The sequence below is a fragment of the Malaya genurostris genome, chromosome 3 (genome assembly GCF_030247185.1).
Source record: "Malaya genurostris strain Urasoe2022 chromosome 3, Malgen_1.1, whole genome shotgun sequence".
NCBI lineage: Eukaryota > Metazoa > Arthropoda > Insecta > Diptera > Culicidae > Malaya > Malaya genurostris.
This window is the reverse complement of record NC_080572.1, coordinates 213088645-213115454: the sequence shown is the minus strand read 5'-3', so window position 1 is coordinate 213115454 and position 26810 is coordinate 213088645. Positions and strand designations below refer to the sequence as shown.

Here is a 26810-nt window from a genome sequence, read left to right as displayed (position 1 = left end):
ATACAAACAGGTACGGAACAGACAGAACACGGTTTTCCGGAGGAAAAAGCGCCCCCAGGAAGACCACGATCGCGAAGCGATGGAACAGCTGTACCGCGCAAATGACACACGAAAGTTCTATGAGAAGGTGAACCGCTGACGTAGAGGCTACACGCCACAGGCCGAAATGTGCAGAGATACCAGTGGTAACCTTCTTACGAACGAACGTGAGGTGATCGACAGGTGGAAGCAGTACTGTTGACGAGCATCTGAATGGCGAATCACAGGATACAGAGAACGACACAGGAATCAATCTGGGTGCACGCTCAGCCGACGACAGATTCCCAGCCCCTGATCTGTCGGAGATAAGTGAGGAGATCGGCAAGCTGAGGAACACCAAAGCCGCGGGCAATGACCAGTTGCCAGGCGAGCTGCTCAAACATGGAGGAGAGGCACTGGCTAGAGCGCTGCACTGGATGATTTCTAGGATTTGGGAGGAGGAGATTCTACCGCAGGAATGGATGGATGGAGTCGTATGTCCCGTCTACAAAAAGGGCGATAAGCTAGACTGTTACAATTACCGGGCAATCACATTGCTGAACGCCGCCTACAAGGTACTCTCCCAAATCCTTTGCCGTCGTCTATCACCAATAGCTAAGGAATTCGTAGGGCCGTACCAAGCGGCATTTACTGGAGCCCGCGCCACTACGGATCACATATTCGCGATAAGACAAGTACTCCAGAAGTGTCGTGAATAAAACGTACCCACGCATCATCTATTCATTGACTTCAAAGCGGCATATGACACAATCGATCGAGAACAGCTATGGCAGATAATGCACGAATACGATTTCCCGGATAAACTGACGCGATTGGTCAAAGCAACGATGGATAGAGTGATGAGCTACGTCCGAGCATCTGGCACGCTCTCGAGTCCCATCAAATTTCGGAGAGGGCTACGGCAAGGTGATGACTCTCTTGTATCTTGTTCAATATTGCCTTGGAAGGTGTGATTCGAAGAGCGAGGATCGACACGAGTGGCACGATCTTCCGAAAGTCCGTATAATTTTTCGGCTTCGCTGACGATATTGATATTGTAACACGTAACCTTGAGAAGATGACGGAAACCTACATCGGACTGAAAGCTGAAGCTAGGCGTATCGGACTGTCCATAAATGCGTCGAAAACAAAATACATGAGATGAAGAAGCTCTAGAGAAGAAACACTTCGCCTCCCACCACGAATATTGATAGACGGTGACGATATCGAGGTGGTTGACGAGTTCGTGTATTTGGGCTCACTGGTGACCGCCGATAATGACACCAGCTAATTGCTCCAGTACTCTATGTATTTATACCTGAACTTTCTGTACTTGTTGCGAATCCTTCTGGTGAAGTTCCTGTGCTTACGGAACTTGTTCCTATATCTTCTGTACCTATTCATGTGCTTTCTGTACCTTTTCCAGTTCTATCTGTACTTGTTCCTGAACTTTCTAGACATGTTCAGGGTTGTTATAAAAAATTTCAAAATCAAAACGCGCGAAATCCGCGCGAAGTTGAAAACTAAAACGCGTGATATTCGAGCGAAGCGTTAGACAACTATTTTTATGCAGGTGATACTTTCCGCAGTACTTGAAAATTCACTTAAATATAATTTAAAAATCTGCATAAGTTTGTCATATGAACACAATAAATAATTCCGCATACAACACGTCGCTTCGAGAAACCCCATGAAAACGATTTTATTTTTATTCTCCATCTTTTTCAATGTCCTTAGTTAAGGAGCAAAACTCTTTGCAAGCGTATGAGTAATGTCAACAATATGTGCGTAAAAACAAATTCCGGCGCTTCTTTTTCTGATTTTAATCAATAAATCTTTCATATCGTTGGAAAATTGACCAATCAGTTCATTCTGCTTAAAATTGCAACTCAAGAAAAGCGAAAATCTTAGTATAAAACTCTTTCGTTTTTCTTAAAACTGCTCGTGAAAAATTATTTCAGTTTCAGCTAGCTTCCACTAACACATTTGATTAGCAACGAACACATTCCTATATGGATTTTCTCTTGCAGAAATTATTGCGATATAAAGATTTACGTACGTTCTATGAGTAAAGCCGCAAAATAGCAACTTTTAATTCAACACGCGAAAGGCAATGGATATGGAATGTTGTCGTGAAACTATTTGTTTTGCCGGCAAACTGCTTTTGTAACAGAAAATATTTAGTTTTGTTTATTTTGTGTTGCGCAATCTAACACAAATGCATTGAAGCAGTGTTGCTAACTTTTTTATTAGGGAATTAAAATTTTCATTCATAAAACGTAAGCAATTTTCCATCAAACGTTGGTGAAAAATTGTTCAAAACTGATATTCCATACAAAATGTCAGGCCTAACATTCATTTGAGAAAATTATTGTTAAAACAGATTGTTTCAAACTCAATCCTGCAAACCACTTTGATAAACTCGTTGCACTGCATATATGAATACGTAGATCTATGACATACGTACCAAATAAAAAGTACGTAATATACAAATTACCAACACAAGTCAACTTGGTTTACTCTTGATCCTTAATTAATACTCTCTGATGTACGGAAAATGTTACAGTAAAAATAAAAATGCTTACAATTGTGATTTTGAAAGAAGTTTAACAGATTTCACCGAAGATATTTTTTTTGCTTCGACATCTTTTTGCTCGGCTCGGAAATGTTCGTCTTGGTAAGAAGAATTTTAAGGTAGACCACATGAAGATGATCTGATTCACGCGTTTAAATTCCAGTTTCAATTATAATAGTGTCATCTTTTATTCTTTTATTTAGATCAGGAAAAAGCCGACTGAAATTAGTTTCTGTCAAACTTGTTCTCCAGCAGGCATAAAACCTCCTCATCTTCTACATTAATAGATTAAAATAATCCAAATGATACATTTCCTTAAATCTAGTGCTCCTATAGTAACTAAATCTAATCAGACAGTAACATAAGAAACGATTTCTTGATAATATTACGTGATAAATGAAAGTCGAAAGAATTGAAACATTTGTTAAATATGTGGCACATGCTAGCAATGGGCTTGTTATATTATATCCATAATTAGTTCTAACATAGGGAATCCGAAGAAAAAAATAGGAAAACTACGACGTCGAATGCCAAATTGTAACAATTGCAAGCTCTATGTGCTCTTTAAATTGTAACTTGATTTCCAGAACAACCGGGTCCTTCACAGACGATGCGCGTTCGAGAACAGTTTGTGGAATATTATAGTCGAACTTGAATACAGACTTTTTGCTACTAAAAGAGATGACGGAGCATACAATAAAATTATAAACGGTCCAAAGTGACTTCCTTGAGGTACTCCAGATGTAACAGCACATGGTGATGTTGTAAAGTTCCTATTTTCACTATCATTTCATTACCAGTTAGATATGATCGAAGCCAATTAAACAATGATCCGTTTAATCCCACTCTACTTAAATTAGAGATCGTGATGTGATGATTGATGATTGATTTCGTCGAACGCAGCAGGGGAAGTTGCAAGCTTTGACATGGATTCAATCTGAGTCTCCGATATGTAGTCAGAGTAACTATGTGTTATAAAATCCAGAACTATAATTTCAAACGGCTTTGAAACAGCGCACATAGCAGCAATTCCACGGTAGTTGGATACTATACCCTTGTTCACATTGGATTTCCTCCATATTTCAGGAAAAGTTCCAGAACGCAAAGAACAATTGAAAATGTTGGATAGTGGAACCAACAAATTATATGGAATCCCAGAACTTCTTCGTTTCGTTTATTGTCAGACTTGGCTTAGTAAGCATGTCGTGCAAATTTTTCTTTATGAATGCAATCTTTATCATACACAAAATTTGTTACCATATTATTGAAGAATCGCATTCCATTTAGTACGTTCTTTGCATTTTGAATGTATTTTCACTGAGATGATATCCATGATGATTCCATCAGACATCAATATCCTTGAGTGCGAAAATCTTCTTTTGATTTCCGCATTGGAACTGGAAAACGCAATCACATATATCGAAAAGTTTTTGTAATTTCTGGTAACAGCTCTCCTGTTGAAATAGCAACTTGTATCACTCGAGATCGAAAAGCATAAAATCGAAATTTTATCCACTGAAGAAAACATTTGTTAGAACCGCCTTCTAATCAATTTTAGTTTTATCAAGGTGAAAATTCACTAATTCGGCCAGCTCGACCAATTTCTGAAACGTTCACCCATCTTTAATTTTTTAGGGTTTCATAAAATTCACGAGCTTCAAAAATTTTCAAAGAATTTTTTTTATTCGAACAAATGATTCACAAATGTGGAATGATGTTTTTTGAAATTCGCGCGAAATCCGCGCCATAATATAAAAATCTTAGCAAAACCCGCACTAAATCCGCGAAAATCGTGAAATCCGCGCGACCGTAACAATCCTGCATGTTCCTGTACCTGTAATAAAATCACAATAAGTTAGCGAAAGCGAGACAGTGTTACCAGCAAAAAAGTTCTAAAATATAACCAACTTGCATAACTTACACATTAGTAGAGTCACCATATTATTTTGCAGACTACTCAATTTTTAGTCAATGAATTATGATGCAATTGAGTACAATATCCTTGCTTCGGCTCTAAGAAACAATACCGCTAAAAAAAATAGTTCAAAAATTGTGCAATACTGCTGTTATAGCGATGCAAAAACTCGAAGCAAATGTGCCTAATTTCATCCTACCATTGAAGCAGATTTCACTCTAACTAACGGTTCTCGTAAATGAGATGAATGCTTGGAGTTAGATGAATGGGGTACCGTCACCCTAGATGTGTTCATAGCAAAGAGTAAGACAGAAAGTTTCTTCCCTGCATAAGTGGAATTTACTCGGAATACTAAATACTGCCTATGACAATTTGGTCGAGAACTTTACTTTACTATGAGTCACCTTTTCAAAATTTATTTTCTGAGAGAGTGATAAGTTTTTGATCGTGAATATTTCTTTTGTGTATCTAACGTATCAACCTAATTTTTGCCACATGCCATCGGAAAAATAAGGTCATAATTGTATGATAAAATTTTCACGTTTCTGTGCGGATTAAGAAATCAAATACACGCCGATGATAGTTGTGGGGGATTTAATTATAGATGCCTCATAACAAGATAATATAAAATTCATTGATTTCATGAGCAAGTATATGAAGTTGGATATGAAATCTGCTGCTTCACAAGCTACTACACTTGGAGTGCCATTTTTATTCGTATTCACGACATCCAGTTATGTCTCTGACATTACCCACCCGCTTATTTTTTCAAACTCTTCGTACCATAGAGAACAGACATTTTGAGAAAGCTGTGTAAAGCATACCAGTGCAAAATCATTAAAAATCATCGTTGTTGGCAAGTTCGTATGCAAGAGGCCAGAAGTGATTACTGCTAGCTGCTCAAAGCGCCTCTATTGGCGAATTGCTGATTGGTGATAATTTTGCCAAACAACCGTTAAATTTCTCACACACATTGAAATCTTCACACGAATGTCTGTTCTCTGTGCCCGGACTATAAATTATGATTTTTTTAAACACCCACTTGCGTGTTGCACTTCCTCTTCAATGTCATAATTATCATAGCATTTTTCAGTAATGTCAAATGAGGTTTGCTAAGTAATAAACCCCCAACTACTTTCCTCCATACTACCGCTACTACCGTTGGATGAAAACAACTTCAACAGGCATGGGGCAGGGCGCTTATTTTTCATCTCTCTACTAGTCAATTTCCGCAAACAGAGAAAAGTAAAAAAAAACAGTAGGAGTGAAAGATTTGTATCTAACACGTTTTACATCTATTTCTGAAAAACAAGTCTTCGGTACTCCCTGAGTTAAAGATCTGTGTAAAAACAAAACTGCACTTCCCTCGCCCGCACGCTGGATCTGCAACGTTGCAAACGTTAACGAAAGTGAAACGTGCTCGCTACCATATGCAGAGAGGCGTCTCTAGATGTCAAATTGCACTGCACGGCGCTGTGTTTTTTGTCAGTTACTAAGCGCCTGGATAGCAACACGATGCGATCAACTAGCGAACGTCGAAGCTCACATTAATTGCCATTATTTGATTACTTCATAGCTATTCTCATTTCGACCGTTTGTTGGAAAACGCTCTTCCAGTGGAGTTGGTTTACCAGTTTGCAAAAATAAAAAACCAGCTTAACTTGACTTTAAACTTCACAACCGTACGTCCGGTGCAGTTGCAGTTTAACCATCGAGTAAAACTGGATCGTTCAATCCTGTTCGGTAACGACGTGACACTACCTGATTTACGATGTAGCGCGTTGAGACAGCTGGAAATCGACTTTCTCGTCCAATCTTAGGTTTCACCCGGCGACGGAACAACGGAACGGTGGAATCGCGAAGATGACGTCCGACGGTACTAAAATTTGCCAGTTGCCAAATTGTATCGCAAACCGTCGTCGTACGTGATGCACGAAAAAGCACTTTTTCCGAAATTAATTGATTATATTTTCGAAAGGCCCTCTCCTAGCTAAGCAGCGAAGACGCGAAAAGGAGGACGTATGAGATTAATAAGAAAACAAATTGAAGTACATTTCCGCGTTTTCATAACTGATAGGCAGAAAATAAATTGAAAATCAATTCAAAATGAAAGTTTGACGGATGGCAATAAAGTTTACTACAGCTTTAAATTTATGATATGAGATATTGGAAGAGCGATTATGAAATGTGTTATCTAAATTGAGTTAAGCTTTACGGCTGGTTGCGGTGGCAAATAAACTTTATTTAATCAAGAATGTTCAACCAAGATTCTGCAAACATGAGACATCAACATTTAAATCCAATATTTGTAGATGTTCAAAACGATAACCGAGCTCCGTGTTTTTTAACGATTAACCTTTCTATCATCGTGTAAATACCACTCATCCCGAATTCCACCCACACTGTAACGGTTTTTTCGAGGAAACTACTCATGTTAGGACACGAGCTCAGTAATGAGAATAATTAATCATGTTGTCATTCGTAGAGCCCGACTCTATTGGTATAAAAACTCGCGAGTGATTAATTATTTGACGAACGGATATTGCGTTCACCGCAACATAGTAATCTTAGTGCTGCGATTTGCGGTATGATACAGTGCTAAAGCACATACATTATTTTTACTCTTGCTGCAAACGGCACCAATAATCGACCGGTGACCAATTATTAGTCTTGTTGTTGCATACCGATTTGATAAACGTTTCGACCTGATTTTTCTGACATAACGAAAGTAGTAGGACTAGGAGTAGCTAATGGCAGAGACATAACCGAGAGACTGACGTAGGACTGAATTCGAGTTATGTATGAACATGAATTTAGCGAGGTACCTCTCACCGATGATAACGCAAATAGGTGAATAATTTATTGCTAATTAGTTACGGTAATTTTGCATTTGTTGCACAATATTTTGTTATTTTTTGAGAACTTTGCTAAGTCCATAATAAGTTAATGAAGCACCCCTCCCAAATAAGCTTGAAAAGCAATCGAAACCCAGTGGATAGATTGTTTCTAATATGTTGATACTTAGTTCTGATAATTTGAAAATTTGTGACCATTTTTTTTATTTTTGAGTACTTCGCTAAGGTCGTATGAAGTTAGCGAAGCACCCCTCGAAAATGAACTTGAAAAACTAATCGAAATCCTCAGGGGACGGGTATAGCGTGATGGGTAAGTCGATGCCCTTTCACGCAGCCCACATGGGTTCGGTTCCCAACCCCGCACATAGGGTCAGAAAATTTTTCTGGCCCGAAGAGGCGAATGACCTTAAGGTTAAAACCTCTATAATCGAAAAAAAAAAAAAATTATCGAAATCCAGTGGGTAGTCAGAGCAACAAATTCAAATTTACCATAAATAATTAGTAACTTATTAGCAAAAAACTATTCACTGGTTTTCGATTTGTTTTCAAGCTTATTTGGGAGGGGTGCTTCGTTAACTTCATATGACCTTAGCGAAATACTCAAACTAAAAAAAATAGAAAAAATTGAGCATCAAGTGCAAAATTATCGTAACTAATCTAATAAGCAACAAATTATTCACCTAATTGCGTTGTCATCGGCGAGAGGTGCCTCGCTAAGTTCATGTTCATGAGTTATGTGTAAAGGTTCAAGGGCTTGATACTGACAAAGTACGTGTAGATAATTTTTCCACTTTTATAAATAATTTATTTACGTTACGACGCGAGTAAAAGTTTCACACGTAAGAAGAGTTATATTTAGATTGATTGATACTTTAACTAACGATTCGATCATTTTAACTAATATTTTCTCGGAGAATCGATTAAAAAAATTCATCGCCGTTTAACAATGTCATTGAAATTTTGCTCTAAAGGAAAAATCTTCCAAAATCCAAATATTGATGGTAAAATTGCATCAACTGGGCACAGTCATTCCGTCAACAACCTGTCTTGATTCATTATTCACGACCGATTTATTCAACTCTTCCTAATCCACCTAGTGTTGTGATACTACCTTTCTCTTGTGATTCACACAGAGTCTCATTAAAACATTTTGTACCTTTTCATTACGATATCTTCTAATACTAATTTGATCTCTTTTTTTAAATTTGAACTTATTCAGATTGATTCGGGTTGTTCACAAAAGCATACTTCAGCACTTACGCCACTTATACGGCATCATTTCTCAAACCAAATGTATCTGCAAGAATACATTTGAACGTGATCAAAGGTCAGTTTCTAAAATAATTAAGCGGACAGAAAAAAATTGATGTGTCGATATTCATATCAAGGGGAACGTGCCATTTGAGCCAATTTGTTCTGATTCCTGATCATATGATCTTCGGATGACTTTATCCGCAACTCAATTTAAGTTTCGAACGAATCTAAACTTATTGAAATCTGTTCATTCATATTCGAGAAAATGGAGCAGTAATGAGATTGTCCGCTTACGTCACTTATACCATTGCATCACCGAAATCGTAACAGACAGCCACTTCAAACTTGTTTTATTAACGAATAATAGTTTCAAATCTGGGTTGGCAGTTCAATGTATAAGACGCTGGTCTAACAAGACAGTTGTCATATGTTCGAGTCCGGTTCCGGAAAGATTCTTAGTATCAATAGGATCGTAGTACTAGCCATGAATATATTCTGTACGCTAAGAAATTCTACAAAAGGAATGTAATGCTAGGACGAAAAAAACCGAACGAAGAGAAAAGCACATTTTGTTGGTTATGTCACTTATACCATTTTATCCTCGGAATAGGAAATGACAGTCATTTGATCTTTAAACTTGATCCATGACTTAATAGTATCTTTCAAACAATCCGAAGGTTGTTGATAATGGCTATGCTATCAGAAGAAAAAAATGTTTTTTAATCCACCTATTTCATAAAGACTGTCCCAGAAAGTATGGACGCAACCAAAAACCGCTGCGATTTCGTAATGGTCAGGATCTGTCAATTTTTATGGCTGCGTCCTGTTGTTTACACTCTTCTCTAATCACTTGTGCAGTTGTTTATTCGTTTTCATTAGTTTGTTTCGAAATGCGTGGACTTTCAGCAGAACAACGTCGAAAAATTGTGTACAAATGGTGCACAGAACGCGGACTGTCACTGAGAAAGATAGAAACAATGGAAGGAGTAAGTGAAAAAGCCGTGCGAAATGCAATCAGGAAGTTCGGTGAGGATAACACCTTTGAGGATAAACCGAAAACGGGTCGTATACTGAAGGCGTTCGAGCAAAAGAAGGAGGTTTCAGTTCGGGATGTAGTCAAAAAAATGGGCACTTCGAAGTCAAATGTTCTTCGTTCTAAAGAACGTTTGAATCTTCGAACCTATAAAAAGCAGAAACAACCAAAACGTAGTCCGTAACAAGAAGTATCGATCAGGCCGAGGGTTCGGAAGATGTACAATACGATTCTTGCTGGAAATTTGAACTGCATAATCATGGACGACGAAACCTACGTAAAACTCGATTACAAATCATTGCCGGGACCACAATATTATACGGTGCGAGAAGGGCAAGTGTTTAACCAGTCCGAGATATCGATTGAAGTCGAAAAATTTGGTAAGAAAGCTATGGTCTGGCAAGCAATTTGTAGCTGCGGTAAGATTTCGAAATCCTTCATACCACTGCTTCAATGTACAGCGAAATATACATCAAGGAATGTTTACAAAAACGACTTCTACTGATGATTCGAATCCACAAGGATCCTGTTGTCTTCTGGCCAGGCTTCTTGCCACTACTCGAAATCAATGGTAGAATGGTATACTACCAAAAATGTCACTTTCGTCCCAAAATACATGAATCCACCAAATTGCCCACAACTTCGACCAATTCAGGAATTTTGGGCATTAACGAGGGCACATCTTAGGAAACATGTCTCGGCAGCCGAAACCATTCAAAAATTCGAAAAAGATTGAAAAAAAGTGTCAAAACTTGTCGCCAAGAAGTCTGTACGGAATTTAATGAGGAACGTTTGCAAGAAGGTGCGCCAGCTAGTCTACAATGGCTAAGTAGCAAATGTTGAGAATAATATTCTGTTGTTGTAGTCTAATATTATCAGTATATCGAATAAAATTTGAATATCTAACACTTGTGAATTATTTACAGCGAAATCAAAGTGCGTCCATACTTTCTGGGACAGTCTTTATTACTTATATTTTCAAAAACATCACTTGTAGATTCTGTCAAGATTTTTTTTCAAACTTTAATGAATTCAAAAACTTTTTTCGGATATAAACTACCATAACCTTCTTGATTTGTAAACAGTTGTGTCATGTTAATATAGATTTGAATGTTACAACCCTGCACGCTATACAAAATTGAACAAAGCACGCTGTGTGCTAGGCGGTGGTGTTTTCTTCTTTTGTACCAGCACATACCGATGCGAACCGATTTTGCATCATTTTGTACGACAGTTTAAAAGTTTTGATACTTATTGCCCTATACTTTCGGGATTGGAGGTCGGATCTGGATGAAATTGCACAGTATTTTTTAAGACACTGAGAGCATATTTTTTAATCATGATTTGTGAAAATCGGTTTAACCGTTGCTGAAAAATCGAAGTGGGTTCCGTTTTTGAAGCTTTTCTTCATTATTACCGATGCGTTCGGAAGCGGAAACCGGGGATTAGTATTCCCAAAGAAGATTTATATATCTACTAACTAACAACGTCTGCCAGCTAGAGGTATTTACCAGTAAGTTTTATAAAAATTTGTACCTCGTTTTTGTACTTTTGAAAAAATTCTCATGAAATCGAAAATTTTTCACCTATCTCGCTGTAATACCGGAACTGAAAGTCGGATCTGGATTTACTTTTCGGGGACTTTTCAAAATAAATCAAGACCTGTTATATGCATCTTGATTTGTAAAAATCGGTTAAGAAGTTTCCGAGTAAAATGAGTGCGTATATATTGACTTGTAATTTCGGAACCGGAAGTCAGATCGGGATAAAATTCAATAGCGACCTATGGGACCATAATACCTTTCGTTTAAATTTAAGTTTGCGAAAATCGGTCTCGCCATCTCTGAGAAAAGTGAGTGACATTATTTGTCACATTCACACAGACGTACATACATACACACACAGACATTTTGTGATCTTGACGAACTGAGTTGAATGGTATGTGACACTAGGTCCTCTGAGCCTTGGTTTAAAAGTCGATTTTCACAGTGATTGCATAGCCTTTTTACATGAGAAGGGCAAAACCCTTCTTAATCTACTTAGTGGAATTTTCATAGATCTTGAAAAATCTCCATGAAAATGTACATGAAATTTCCGAAATTTTTTTTATGATGCCAAAAGTCTATGAACTGAAAGAAATGTCGAGATTCCCAGGTAACCAGTAAGCACTAATAATGGCATTAAAATAGCCTTTTATGAGCACCAAAAATGCTTATAGCTTTATATCTGCAATCTCAAATCTCACTTGTTGTAAATCAATCAGAATTCAGCTTTAAGAATGCACATCAGCCATAAAAAAGCATTATCTATGAATAGCCGTATATTTTGCCAAAGTCGGCCATAATTCAGTCTCAAGTGCGATTGAAATGCCAATTAGCGATTATTTGCTGTCGTAATGCAGCATTAGTATGTGCTTATTTTTTTTTAAATCTGCTTTCTGAGACTTGAACCTTAATCGCTGGGTAGCATCTCCAACCCATATCCGATTTAACTCAAATTTCGCATGAGAATTTGTTTTCGAGGTGCTTAATCTTTGGAACAGTACTACTTTACGAAATTAAAGATGATCCCAAAATATTGGTACCTTTATATATTAGAGCGGTAAAACACAACGTGCTTTGTCGGTTACGTCACTTATACCATCATATCTCCGGATCATGAAAGTGACCGGAGTTTGGCCATTCGACTTGATCAACAATCAGATAACAGCATTCAAACGAGGCCTAAGTTTATGAAAATCGATTCAGGCATCTCAGAGAAAATTGAGCGGTACAAACACGACGCGTTCTAGAGAGTTATGTCATTTTTGACGCAACGTCACAAATTCACTTGAATTATGTCGGTCTCAGAAAATATAAATTTATACGACTTTTTTAAAGTGTGTACTACTTCATCCTTTGTTATTAGGAGACATACAAGAAATGGAATATACGATACCTACTTACTTGCTAATGGGACTTTTTCACGGTACTTATTCATGTTTTTTCTGAAGATATCCTGAGGCGAAAAATCTGGATTCCCTTAATTGATTTCCACACCTTTCTGATTAGATATCGATCCAATGTTTCAATACGATGGAATTTTCGAAACATACTCTCGATATTAGGGAGCCGCTTTAGAATATTTCCTAAAGTAGAAACAACGATTACTTTTTTTTCTAAATTTCCTAAGTTGAAAAGTTTGAAATTCTGATTTATTAAAACCTTTACGTTTTTGATATTACAAATGTACCAACAGGAAAGATCTCCGATTAAATATGTTAATATGAAAAATGATAATCCACGTTTATTTCCTACAGCAAGCATCGTAAGTTGCCATCTAGCCGCAAACAATTTGAAAAGTTGTCAGGCAGAAAAAAAATCGCCTCAAAAGAAAATTGAAAGTAGCTTGAATTTATGTTGAGATAACCACAGAGTGAAATCCGGCTTTTATGTCAGCTCCAAACCGCTGTAGGTGCAATAAATCACATACACTCGAGTACCTCGCTTTAGTGAAAATCTGTTGAGCGAAATCATAATAAATGGGTTTTACAAGAAGGTGGCTTTGCTGCGGTCAAGTTGTTGTGCGATGTAATTTCCACATAATTAGATGGTACGAATCAGTCCCGCAGGTACCGAACCTGTAACTGACCGCAACCGGAAGTTTACGACTGAAACTACCGCCTAGTAATAATATGAACATAAAATGCTTTAATTCTCACGAGTGGAAGAAAAAAAAACCTGTCAACTTGGGCGGGAGCTGTCAAGTTTACGTTGGTCGGTTAGCACTGCTGCTCTATCGTCGCCGATTTAATGACGGATTTGGTTGAGAGAATCGTTTTTGTCAGTTGGCCCACTCTCGCTGGCGTACCTCCCCGTAACACTTTGTTAAAACTTTCCATATATGGAGTCAACTTCAATTTTCATTTTGAATTGGAGTTTTAGAATGCAGTCGATACGGAATCCGATTTCGAAACAAAACCCTTAATTAATAGAAACAGCAGTGACAGATATATTTCTGAATAACACTCCAATCAATCCAGTTTTAATACAAAAATCATTCGAATTAATTAGATCGCAACGGAAGATACATTTGTTGCGAAGCTAATTATCTTATTTATTTATTTATTTTTGACTGTGTACCCGTCTCGAATGACACCAGTGGATTGAAAGAAAAAATCTCAACTCACCACGTCAGCGGGCTGCACCATTTCGACTTCTTTCGCGTGGCTGTGGGAGCTGCTGTTACGGTAGGTAGATTTTACGGTTCGCGGGGGCAACTTTGTGCAGGTCGAGGCAAACAATAGCCCAGTTCACAGTTTGTTTTTTTTTGTTTGTTTCATTTGCAAGCTACCAACTAGCGTGGTGTGGTTTCATGCATGACTTGGCAGCTTGGCGAGGGACCGCCAACGGACAGCACTCGAAGAAACTGGAAGAGATTTCCACCGAGAAGCCAAGGTCTACACAATGCTGCCAGCCAGTCGTCGTTGTGGTCGTTGCGCTCGATTTCCCCTCCCAGTCAGGGTAGGTTAGCGAAATTGGGTCACAGGGGCATCTTCAAGGGGAAACAGTGTTTGTTTACCCATCATTCACGTTGTGTTATCTATGTAAATTGCTGAGTAAAAGTTCGGAAGATAGATTGTAATCTGCTCGAAACTATTTGGCTTTGATTGATCTGTGGAAATCGAAATAATTACTGTAAACTGTAATTATTCCAATGAAAAAGCAGCTTTGAAGACGAGCTTTACGGCAAGCCAAATAAATCGCAATTGTTTAGGAGATGTTTCTACGATGTAATGCGTGGTCCATTCAGCGAAAAAAAAACAATTGTATGAATTCCGTGTTCAATTTTTTTTATATTTTGAATTTTCAACGCCATAATAAATTTTCACTAAATATCGTCAAACGTTAGAAACGGCAAACAGAATGATGTTGGCGGCAAAAAAACGTAATACAGCAGATTCGGCGAAGCCCATGATCATTTCACACGTCGATTCAACCCTGATAGGAAGGAATTGGCAAACCAATAGCAAACTTTATTATTAAAACCAAATAATTCAATGGAAAAACTTAACATAAGCTAGTTTATAATAAAACTTAAAATATCAAAAATTACAACTAAATCTGCATGAGAGGATAATAACAATGCCGCAAATTCAGTCATTGTAATATCAAACATAGAGTAAAATATTTACAGAAGACAAATATCTCATAGGGTGGTTATTTTAACATTCAGAATAGAATAATATTACAAACATTTTTCTTTTTTTTCGAAGATGAAACTATTAGATCAGTTGTACTTAGTATAATTGAAATATTTTATCAATAACAATATAAGATGCAATAACTAATATTGATGTTTAACAGTTACTGTACTATTTCTTGAATCCTTTATTGAAGCGGGCTGGTGTCCAATGGGAGGTTGATAGTACCTATTATCTTTCTCCGGTCAGGACCATCCTTGTCCAGGCCATGTGAGATCCGGCGGCCAAAAAATGATGAGTCGAAGAGGAAACGTAAACATGCAAAATGGTTTTTGCGCCTAGCATAAATTTTGGGGGTAATAATAAACCTTTTCCCCAGCCTAGAGTAGATCCACTGGGTTACTGCTTCCATGTCGTAAAAGGCCTTAAGGGCTGAGGCCAGTAGGTCGCGTAAAACCACGTGGCTCGCTGTGCGTATTACATTCCTCTCCATGCTCTCTCGCAAATGTTCAAAATGACTCTCGATGTGGCCGGGTGGCCAAGAAAGTTTTGATATTTTCGGTTACAAGTTTGATTACATCACATAAAATCCAAGAAAGCTGCCGCTTGTTTGGCAGCTTTTTTGAGCCGATTTTATTTCTCTCCATAGAAAGGTATTAGAATTACTGGAAAACTTGACTTTCGGAGCCTCGGAGACCCATAGTTTTAAATACCATTCGACTCAGTTCTACGAGATCGGAAAATGTCGGTGTGTGTATGTGTATTTTTACCATTCAATTTTCCCAGAGATAGCTCAACCGATTTAAACAAATTTAGGCTCGTTTGAAAGCTACTTTTGGGTGTCTGATTAATTTCGAACATCAAATGACTGTCACTTCCGGATCGTTCACTAAGCTAAAATGAGGTAAGCTATGTTCAACCTAAAATTGTATAAATACAACTCAACCGAGAAGTGAATATAACTTACCATTAAGTATACATAACTATCCTATTATATATAAGTATATTTTTTAATGGGCCTTATAAAAAACTACTTAGAACCATTACATCCAAAATTGGGTTATTGGACGGAACTTCGAAATTAGGAAGAAATTATCTTCATAAATTATCTTCATAAAACGGCAAACCATATTTTAATGAGACAATTTCGATGAATAAGAATATAGTTTTTACTTGGGAGCGGGTCACTTCGCCGAAAACAATTTCGCCGAAAATCGTTTCGCCGAGCGCCATTTCGTCGAAAGTCGTTTCGCCAAATAGGTCATTTCGCCGAAAGGGACATTTCGCCGAAAGGGATATTTCGCCGAAAGGGTAATTTGAATACATTATATTATTACTTTTTGTATTATTATGCCTCCTGTATAACTGATGTGGCACAGCCACACAACCGAAGGCAAGATGTCTCGGCGGCATATAGCCGCCGAGGCGACGCCGGCTGAGTTGGCCGCCGACCCGCCGTCGGAAGCGGCGGCCTCTTGCATACAAACCTGTAACCGCCTCGATTACCTGGTCTACTCAAAGCTAGGTTTCTTTGCTTTAGTTAGGTCCGAACCAGCGGTAGCGAGGTCGGACAGCACACGAATCAAATCGATGTGGCGAAGCCGCATTAGATATTTTCTCACTTAGTAAACGAAAAATACCACATACATTTGCTTGGTAGATACACCTATACAATTACTTTGATGCTTAGTGGCTAATAGTCAACAAGTTTCCTTGGGAACTCCGCTCTTAAGTTCATGAATCAATCTTTATTCAAGAGTACAAGAATCAATATTTATTCAAGAAGTACAATTGTAGGTCAACAAAACGGGCGTTAACGTATTATCATTCATTTGTTTTTATTTTAAATCAATTTCAATTATAATATTAAGACAATTGCAGGAATCGGCAAAATGACCCTTTCGGCGAAATGACCCTTTCGGCGAAATGACCCTTCGGCGAAACGGCCTTAGGCGAAATGGCTTTCGGTGAAATGATCCTGATCCTTTTTACTTTACTTTTACTACGTATTAAGAATAGGTTTAGCCTTTTTCATATAGAAAGGTTATGCAATCACTATGAAAACCGACTTTTGAACCGAGGCCCGAGTGGTCGAGTGGCATATACCATTCGATTCAGTTCGTCGCGTACGCAAAATGTCTGTATGTGTGTATGTGTGTGTGTATGTATGTATGTAACATTTTTTTGCACTCACATTTCTCGGAGATGGCTGAACCGATTTGTATTTAGATTCAAATGAAAGGTCTTGTAACCCCACACAATGTTCCTGAATTTTATTCGAATCCGAATTTCGGTTCCGGAATAACAGGGTGATATGTGCAAAAAAAATGAAAATAAGTGCACTAACTGAAGCTGAACTGATTCTCACAAACTTTTAAATTTAAATTAAAGCTATAATTGTCTCATACAAAGTTCCTGAATTTTATTTTGATCCGACTTCCGGTTCCGGAATTAAAAAACGCAAAAAAAAATCTGAACTGGTCTCAAAACCAATATTCCCAATCTTAGGGTCAAATGAAAGGATTTATGGTCGTGAAAAAAATTACAGCAACACTTACATATACACTTATCACATCGAAGTGCTATGTCTTTACTGACGTGCCGAAAGAAACGAAACTAAGTGACGACGTTCTGGCCGTCAACAGATAGTAGTTATTTAGTGGTTTGGTACCGCGTGGGTACCAACTGATGAGCTGAAAGCGAAACGTAAAAAAAGAAAATAGTTATGTGTACTTAGCACAAATCCGGTACCCACGCGGTACCAAACCCCTAAATAACTAGGAAAAAGTTTTTATTAGAGAAATTTTTATTCCTTCAAAACGCCCATCTTACAATATATGGAAGGTTGGAAGGGACATAAATATCGATTTTCGGACAAAATTTCATTCAAATAAAGAATGGCGTTATTAAGATAAATTTTTTTCAGTGTAAAATTTGATTAGATTTTTTTCTGTATTTTTATTCGAAAATTAGACTTATTTTGAGAACTTCAACAGCACAACAAATTTTTGTAGGATTTGTTCTTTTTCTATTCTATTTTTTTTGTTTGCAAAAAAAAATGTAAAAATGTCTAGTCATTTTCAAAAGATAATCGAGATCAATTTTGGAAAAATAATGTGCAAGGGCACATAACCGTTTTTAATATTTTTACGTTTCCTTTTTGACTCATCACGAAACGTAAAAATATTAAAAACGGTTATGTGCCCTAGCACAAAATTTGGCTAACCCCTGTATGACCAAACCTGCATCGGCCAGAAATAGTCGAAAACACGTTTTCGTTCGGCACGTCAGAAAAGACATTGCTCTCCGTTGCAAAACAAAAAATGTTCTGTAAGTAGCAGAAACTTTACGTCAAAGACGGAACGTAAAAATATTAAAAACGGTTATGTGCCCTAGCACAAAATTTTTCTAGCCTCTAGAAAACAAAATATGGAAAGTGACTTTCTGGGACAACAAATCGTGTTTGATGAGTTTTCATAACATAATTATCCGTTTCGGAAGCGGTTTGAGTCCCTAAAAACCTCTTTGTATACGCGCCTGATATAACACCTTCCTGACTCCTGCGTCCGCTTTATGCAAGTCGAAACGCAAGAAAATAAGGGCACTGGCACCAAAAATCGATTCATCTTGGATGCATAATGTCATCTCTGGGTTTAAGATATTTTCACGAAATTCCTTTCTTTCAGTTTTTCTTTTATTTTAGAGAAAAAAATAGAATTGATTCTCCTTGCGTTAGAAGTGCAAAAAAATATTTCAGTTAAAAAAAACATAACACAACAAAATTCGTTCACAAAAATTTCTACCGGGAATGAAACAAGCAAAAAATAAACAATACTTTGTAAATAATAAAAAATATAGAAAAAAACCTTACCTGATAATAACTTTCGTAATTAATTTCATTATCCAACAGATTATCCACAGAGTGGTTCTTCATCGAAATGAACCTGCCTCCGCCACCATTCAAGCGCTCGTTGTAACTATGGCCACCGTTAAGATTGTTACTCGAAAAATTGTTGTTGAAGTGTCGCAGCCCGTTGCTGTGGATTCCCGAGTGGCTCGGACTGCTGGAACTGTTGTTGTTACTGCTGGTGTTGATTGTGTTGTTACCTATGCTATGACTGCTATTTACACTGCTGCCGTTGTTCAGCAATTTGCCGGCACGCGTCCGGTACCGGTTGTACCCGTTCTCGAACAAGAAGGCACTGGTGGTGAAATCGTCCATCGATTTGGACCTCGAGCGACTGGTCGAGTTAAGCTGAAAGAATGTCGGTTGCCTCTGCAAACGGGGATGCAAAAATTGTCCACCGCCTCCGACTGCATGCTGCGTCGTCGAGTGTCGCCTGTATTTTTAACGACGAAGGAAATCCAAGAATTGACTGCTGCTCTCACATCAACTGATTGCAGATGGCTACGAAACAGATTCGTGTCGGGTGAAATTCAGAACTGGAAATTGTCTAAGCTACACTGCAGTTTTTGTTTTCTATTTCCTCCTATCGTTCGATAGTAACGGAAAGCTGATTAAAAATGGCACACTTCTTTCGAGTGCATACCTTAGTGAAGAACATTTGGACATTTCTGGTGCAACTAACAGTATGCACGAGTGGCGGCAAATGCAGTGCACGCAAATTAACGGTCCGGACAACTTTTCTTCCCCCAGGAACGTGGCGCGTTGTGAGCCAGAAATTCTGTTCGCATCGAACCGTCATAAACCATCAGTTATCTTAAAAGCAACATTAATTCATTTAAGATTCGCCGATAAGAGTACGCAGACATGAGTAATGGATTCTGTGCGCTAAAGACCGACTTTGATTTATGGCCTTCGATTGGTTGTCAACCAGTGAAAGTTTAATGTTTCGTTACGTTTCTTTATATGTTGCATACACAAGTAACATTCGAATCATTCAGACTGTAATATCCAATGATAAATGAATATATAAATCATGCTATCGATGAATTTATGTTATGGGTAGTGGGCTGCTTGCGAAAATTCATACATTTTCAAAGGAGTTCGTGCGAATTTTAAATCTGAAATTTAAATTTGATTTAAGTTTTCGAACAATCAGTTTTAGACGATATTTTCTGAGAAGTTCAGCTATCCATAATGTTGTTATCGTATTCAGACTCTCGTTTGATAACACTCCTTCGATTTTGCAAATTTTCTGAGCAAAGAGATAAAATATCTTTTACTGTACTAGAAGTAGATATTGAAGAGTTACATGAGTAACATAGCAAATGGGTTACTTCGAATACATGCCATTTTAAAAATGGCGAAAGGATTACAAATACTCCAAAAGCAAAGCCTTAGTACTGCATTTCTTTTATGAAACTTGGCCTTCTGTTTCAACAGACTTCGCAGCCGATTCATAGCGTACAGAATCGTTGCATGACTGGTGCTACGATCCTACTGACACTAGGAATTCTTTCAGATCGAGGCTCGAACATACGACAACTGGCTTGTAAAACCAGTGCCCTGTGCATTGAACCGCCAACCCGGGACATTACAACTAACATAAATTCAGGTAAAATAGTCTTCAAAAGGATTAGAAACGTATTTCATGTGTTTGCGGTATAATACAGTGAAAATTTACCAAGTCTATCGTTAAGAATATTCATAAGGGCGTCTTGAATTTTTGAATAGATTTCTATGGTTTCATTTAATGTTAATTATTATAAAATACTGTAAATTTTTGTTGTGCATTTTATTTTGGAATCTTGGTTTCAACAAACATTGCAAGATTCAACTGGTAAAAACACAAATTATATTTTCAGAACAAACCACTCCATACTGTCTAATCAAATAACACATATTTTCGATTTTTTTAGCTTACGAGTAATAAAAGTAGAGTTCAGAAAATAATCAAAAGAAAACCTAGTTCACCTAGTGGTGTAATTATGCGTTTCTAATGACTTATGTTATGGGTCGAAGTGGTTCGTACCCATTTTCGGAGTTTTTTTAACACTATTTCCGATTCTGGATTTTACCTCGACCTGTATTTCACGTTTGGAAGAAAAAGTACAAATTGATGCCGTATATACTGATCTAAAAGCGGCATTCGACCAAATTGATCACCGTATTCTTTTGTGCAAGTTATCGCGTCTGGGCGCAACACAAAAGTTCATTGACTGGCTTTGCTCTTACTTAAGTGGTAGAGTCTTACGAGTCAAGCTTGATTCCTGTATGTCATCCTCGTTCTCCAACATATCTGGTGTACCTCAAGGCAGCAACTTGGGTCCACTTCTGTTCTCGCTGTTTTTTAATGACGCTTTTTTGCTGCTCGATAGTTACTGCAAATTAGTTTACGCCGACGATTTGAAACTTTACCTTGAGGTACGCTCTATTGACGACTGTGTGCGTCTTCAAAAGCTTCTGGATGAATTTGTTACCTGGTGTCGAAGGAACTGGCTTATCGTCAGCATAGCAAAATGTCAGGTCATAACATTCCACCGAATTTTGAATCCATTACTTTTTGACTATAAAATTGACGGACAAACGCTTCAAAGAGTTGATCGTGTTAATGACCTTGGTGTTTTGTTGGATTCCAAACTAACTTTTAATTTACATCGTTCCACATTAATTACAAAAGCTACTCGACAATTAGGATTTATTGCTAAGATCGGACGTGATTTTAAGGATCCACATTGTTTAAAGGCATTATACTGCTCGCTAGTTCGGCCTATACTTGAAAATGTTAGCATAGTTTGGAGTCCGTATTAACTAGCTTGAAGTTTACGAATTGAACGTGTGCAGAAAAGATTTGTTCGATTCGCTCTAAGGAATCTACCCTGGCAAAATCCGCTAGATCTTCCACCGTATCCCGATGGCTGCCGTCTGATTGGTTTGGACACACTGGAACGGCGCAGAAAAATTCAGCAAGCAATTATTGTTGCGAAAATAGTAAACGGCGATATTGACTCTTCGAAGCTTTTATCGAGTCTTGATTTCCGTGCTTCACAACGATCGCTACGTTCTACTGGTTTACTTCAACCGAGATTTCACCGAACGACGTTTGGATTCTATGAACCGATAACAGCATGCATCAGAACATTTGGGACTGTTGAACATCTCTTCGATTTCGGCGAACCTACACATAAATTTGCGCAGAAAGTGTTACGTTCCACTATTTTATAACTTGACTACATTATATTCATTAAGACCTTTTATTGTCGGATGAATTAGAGAAAAATAAATAAATAAAAAAAATAAATACTTCCAGAACGGAAAACCGGTCGAAAAGTATTGACGGAATTTATTTGATTTTTTTATTGTAAGTAAAGTGAGTAATTTCAGTCACCTTTGTCAATATTTCACCAAAAATATTTGATTACTTCGAACGAAAAAAATAACCTCATTTTGCAATGGCAATGTAAATTAATCGTTTCAAGATTTTTTAGCATTAAATTCATAGAATGTAAGTTTTTTTGTTTAGTTTTGCTGAAAATAATAAAACTGAGTATCAGAAACTAGGATTTTACAAATTTCATGAGGATTCGAGTATTGTATAAAAAACATTTTGATTAATAAAGATCTTAAAATGCAAAATCGGGTGCCTTGTGCCACAGAGCAGTTGGCAGCCTTGTATGCAGCTCATGAACAGAGAAATAAAAAGACAAAAAATCAGAACCTTTTGGGTCGTCAAAAGGGGAAATAACTTGGTGCTCACAAGTTCCTATCTCATGACTTCCCGTGTGTCTATGATGACATTTGGTCAATAGAACGCCGTCAACTGGGTGCTTTCGCTTTCTGCGTTAGTAGCCGAATGAGAGGGTACGAATTGGTTTGTATGTATTAATTCATTTGAAGCGCGAAAATTATTGAAAATCCTTCACATAGATCAAGTATTACGCCTTGACATCTGAAGTGTGTTAAACCCCTTCATATAACTTTCAATTGTCTAACCGCTCAAAAAAGTAATTTTTGACTAGAGTATTGCTTTACAACTTAAGAGCAATAAATTTTCTCAAGGTGTCCTCGCATCCTGAATAAATCGCACTCAAGATATATTTGTAGGGAAAAGATAGATGAATGAAATAGCGAGAAAAATGCAAATTTGGGAACTTGAATCTGTAACTTCCTCCTTGCATCTCCACAAGCATCTTCACAGTAGGGAGAAGGTTGTACGTTCTACTTTTTCCTTCTGGGGTTTCCTTTTTTAAATTTTCGTTTATTCTCGTTTAGAAAATTTATGCAGACTCTGTGAAAACCGACTTTCGAACCGAGTCCAAAGAGCCGAATACCATTCGACTCAGTTCGTCGAGTATACAAAATGTCTGTTTGTGTGTGTGTGTGTGTGTGTAATAGAGATGTCCGATACCGAGTCGATACTTTGAGATATCGATACTTTCTTTCAAGAATCGGTTATTTTTGGTATCGATATCGCATCAGGGTGATACTGTTACTATCGATACTGTCAATTCCCATTACGACGGATTTTTTTTGTTTTAAGGTAGCGCTTCGCCGTGGTCACGGGAGTTCGCTGCCTATCCCGGGGTTTCACGCACTTTACCCAAAATTGTGAGAAAACGGGAAAGAAAACGGAAATTCCAAGAACATACGATTCTAGATAATTAATTTTTCTATCGATTCGTATATAAATTGTGCCTGATAAACGTTTTTATCGAAAGATTTCGTGCGAGTTATAAAAATAAATGAGTTTTTCCTTATTCTTTCGCACGCACACAATGTCAACGCATGCATTGGGGTGTGCAAAATGCCACATGCGGTAGACGCTAACAACATTTCTTTTGTTTTCGTTTTCCGTTCTCTCTGCGTAAACGTTGAATATATATGAGTAGAAAATGTAAGTAAGTGTTACTACTTTGTAAAATAATTACTATTCATGTTTCAATAGAACGAGAAATCAGTAATGATTTTCATCGTTACTAGCTTTGACGCCAAAAAAATTTTCTAAGGCTATGTGCGGGGTTGGGAATCGAACACAGGTGGACTGCGTGAAAGGCATCGACTAACCCATCCCGCTATATCCACCCCCAATGGAAAACTTTTTTTTTTCTTCGGATTCGACGAAGGGCCAGGTTTGTCCATGGATTGGTATGACGTGGACTAGCCGTCGTTGAAATTCGTTCTCGACAACCTCGCTTCGTCCCACAAGTGCACTGAAAGAGAGTGAAGTAAGCGAAGACCATCAACAAAACACGCACATACTCTCAGAAGCTTCAATCATTTCAATTTTTCACACTCATTGAACTCTATCTCAGTGTGCCTATGGGACGACGCGAGATTAGCGAGTACGAATTTTAACGACAGCAAGCCCACGTCATACCAATACATGCGCGAGCCTGGTGCTCCGCTCCGTCCATTCCTGGTTCCGTCGTAATAACAACAGGAATTGTTTCTATTTCTTCGCGTTTTGCCTTCGGCTCATCAGATCAGCTTAAAGCAGTTCAAATTGAACTGCCATCTCGCGCTTAGTAGTTCAGTTTAAACCGCAATGTGCTATTTGCACAAACCAACAAAACTCCTAAATGTTCAACAGAAATTGTCTTCTAGTGTAGTATCCGTGTATCGACATAAAGGTTATGACATGAAAATTTTTGAGAAAATAAGTGAAATGTGAAATCATCATGGCTCCAACACAAAGTGGTTTGCGGAAATTCTTCGATGTAGACCAACAGTCACGAAAGGCGAAGTGCAATCTGTGTGGCAAGAAATATGCGTATACTAGTGGCACAACAAATTTATGAAAAAAAAACCTTTCTGTGCATCATTAAATAATGCCACAGTCGACCATTCCATTTTATTTCGAAATGATTGCTGCGCAAGTATCAAAACCCAAAATTTTGGCCTTTAAATTGGAAGTCTCTCGGTTCAACAGTTTGCTATTGCATTTCACCCGAATCAAACGTCCGGTTCGAGAGTAACGGGATAAAATGTGCAAAGAAAAGCTATCGATTTTCTTAGAGAACGCAAACTCGATTTTTATCAACTCAGATTTAAATGAAAGACCCTATAGTCCCATAGCCAGCTATTGAATTTCATCCTGATCCAACTTCCGGTTCCGGTGTAAGGGGGTAAAATGTGCAAAATAATAATAAAGTTCACCCGATTTGCTCAAAGACCATTCAACCAATTTTTACAAGCTTAGGTTCAAATCAAAGGTCTTGCAATCCCATAGAACCCTATCAAATTTCAATGATTTTGGGCATACCGGATTTTCGTTCCCGGTTCTGGAAGTACCGAAAACAGTGCACGGAACGACCGAAATTAGCACTGCGCCTAATTCGTATTACTGTTTTTGAATTAGTTGTGTTAAAATCAACAACAAAATTACCCAAATAAATTAGTTGAAATCCAGAATTTACTCTGCTGAAAAAACCTCTTGTTTTTAGAGAATGTATTTTGTTGACGAATATCGTGGACACAAACCAGCAATATTCCAATCCGACACGAAATTCTCATTGACAATCAGTTTTGTGATTAAAATCAGTAAATTTGACTCTATTTATCTATCACCATTATTGCCCTAAGACAGCACAAAGAAAACAAAAATGAAATTGGTTTTATTAACAAGTTTATTAGCCAAAAACTCATGAGAAGTGTCAAAGCAAAACAATCCATTACAAAGCTAAAAAGAATAGTCTTGTTGAAACTGCTTGCAAATTGTTTCGATATTTTTCGCATTTGTTACGATATATCCATATTTAAATTTCTAAACCGATGTGTAAAACTGCCGTAAACTGCGCATTTTAAGCGATTGTGCGTGAAAATGTTTTAACGTGGAACAGTGAAGTGAGTTTCGAATGTTGAACTCTGATTGTATATGTCAAACGAAGTTTTTTGTATCTTCCAACCTTCCGGGCTACGCCGTCTGGTGTACTACTTGTATTCGGTTTTTGTTTTTCGAGTGCTCAAAGTTTTCAGTCGATTTCGCGAAGTCGAATGAAGAAAACAGCGTTTTAGAAGAAAAATTTTAAAAAGAAGTTTATGTTTCATTAATGTCATTAATATCGTATTTACACTTACCAATATAGAAAAGACAACCACGACTGACAAATTCTTTTCGGTAGTAGTGTGCCATCTAGTGGCTAGTAGTCATTACGGTGTTACTGTTTTTTCGGTGACAGGGGGCCATATAGCTGCAGATTGCAGAAGCCAATTCAACCATTCATGTTGGTTGAAAACAACATTTTATTTTTCTAATTCAACTAAAAATTTAGTTGAATGAAAATTGAGTGTGTCTTAGCTAAGAAATGACAGCACGTTCAATCGGTGAATTCAACTAACAAATAGCAATTTCAACTAATATTTTACTCATTCAGGGGTTAACCAAATTTTGTGTTAGGGCACATAACCGATTTTGATATGTTTACGTTTCGTAAGTAGCAAAAACTACGTCTGCTTAGCGGTTCAAATTGAACAGCCGAGTTTTGCATCCCTGAATGACCAAACCTGCATCGGCCAGAAAAAGTCGAAAACACGTTTTTGTTCGGCACGTCAGTATAGACATTGCATTTCGATGCAAAGAAAACAAGTGTTCTGTAAGTAGCAGAAACTTTACGTCTGCTTAGCGGTTCAAATTGAACTGCCGAGTTTTGCATAAAGCAGTTCAATTTGAACTGCTATGCACTGATGAGTCAAAGACGAAACGTAAACATAATAATATTTTACTATTATTAAGGGAATGAGAATTAAAACATCTAAATTAGCAAAAGTAAGAGTTTTTAGTTGTCTAAAAAAACAACTAATTAAAATCAGAAAATCAACTAATTTTTTCGCCTAAATGCTGATTTCAGTCTTTCAGTGTGTACTCCAAATCACTCCAAATTTTTAAAAATAGCTGGACCGATTTTCATGAACTTAGATTCGAATGAAAGGTATTATATTTCAATAAGTATGTGTAGAATTTTGTCCGGGTACGATTCTCAGTTCCGGGATTACAAGGGGTCAAGTGTTTATAAAATTGCAACCCGTCATTTAAAGCGGTAATGCTGGAAAAGGAAAAATTCTTTTAAGTTTGACT

The 26810-nt window shown here is 37.5% G+C and overlaps 1 protein-coding gene across 3 annotated transcripts in view; it reads right to left on the bottom strand.

Moving 5' to 3' along the window:
- LOC131437852 (WD repeat-containing protein 47) overlaps positions 1-26810 on the bottom strand; it is a 228282-nt gene that overhangs the window by 31713 nt on the left and 169759 nt on the right. The gene's annotated exons all lie outside the window — the stretch shown is intronic.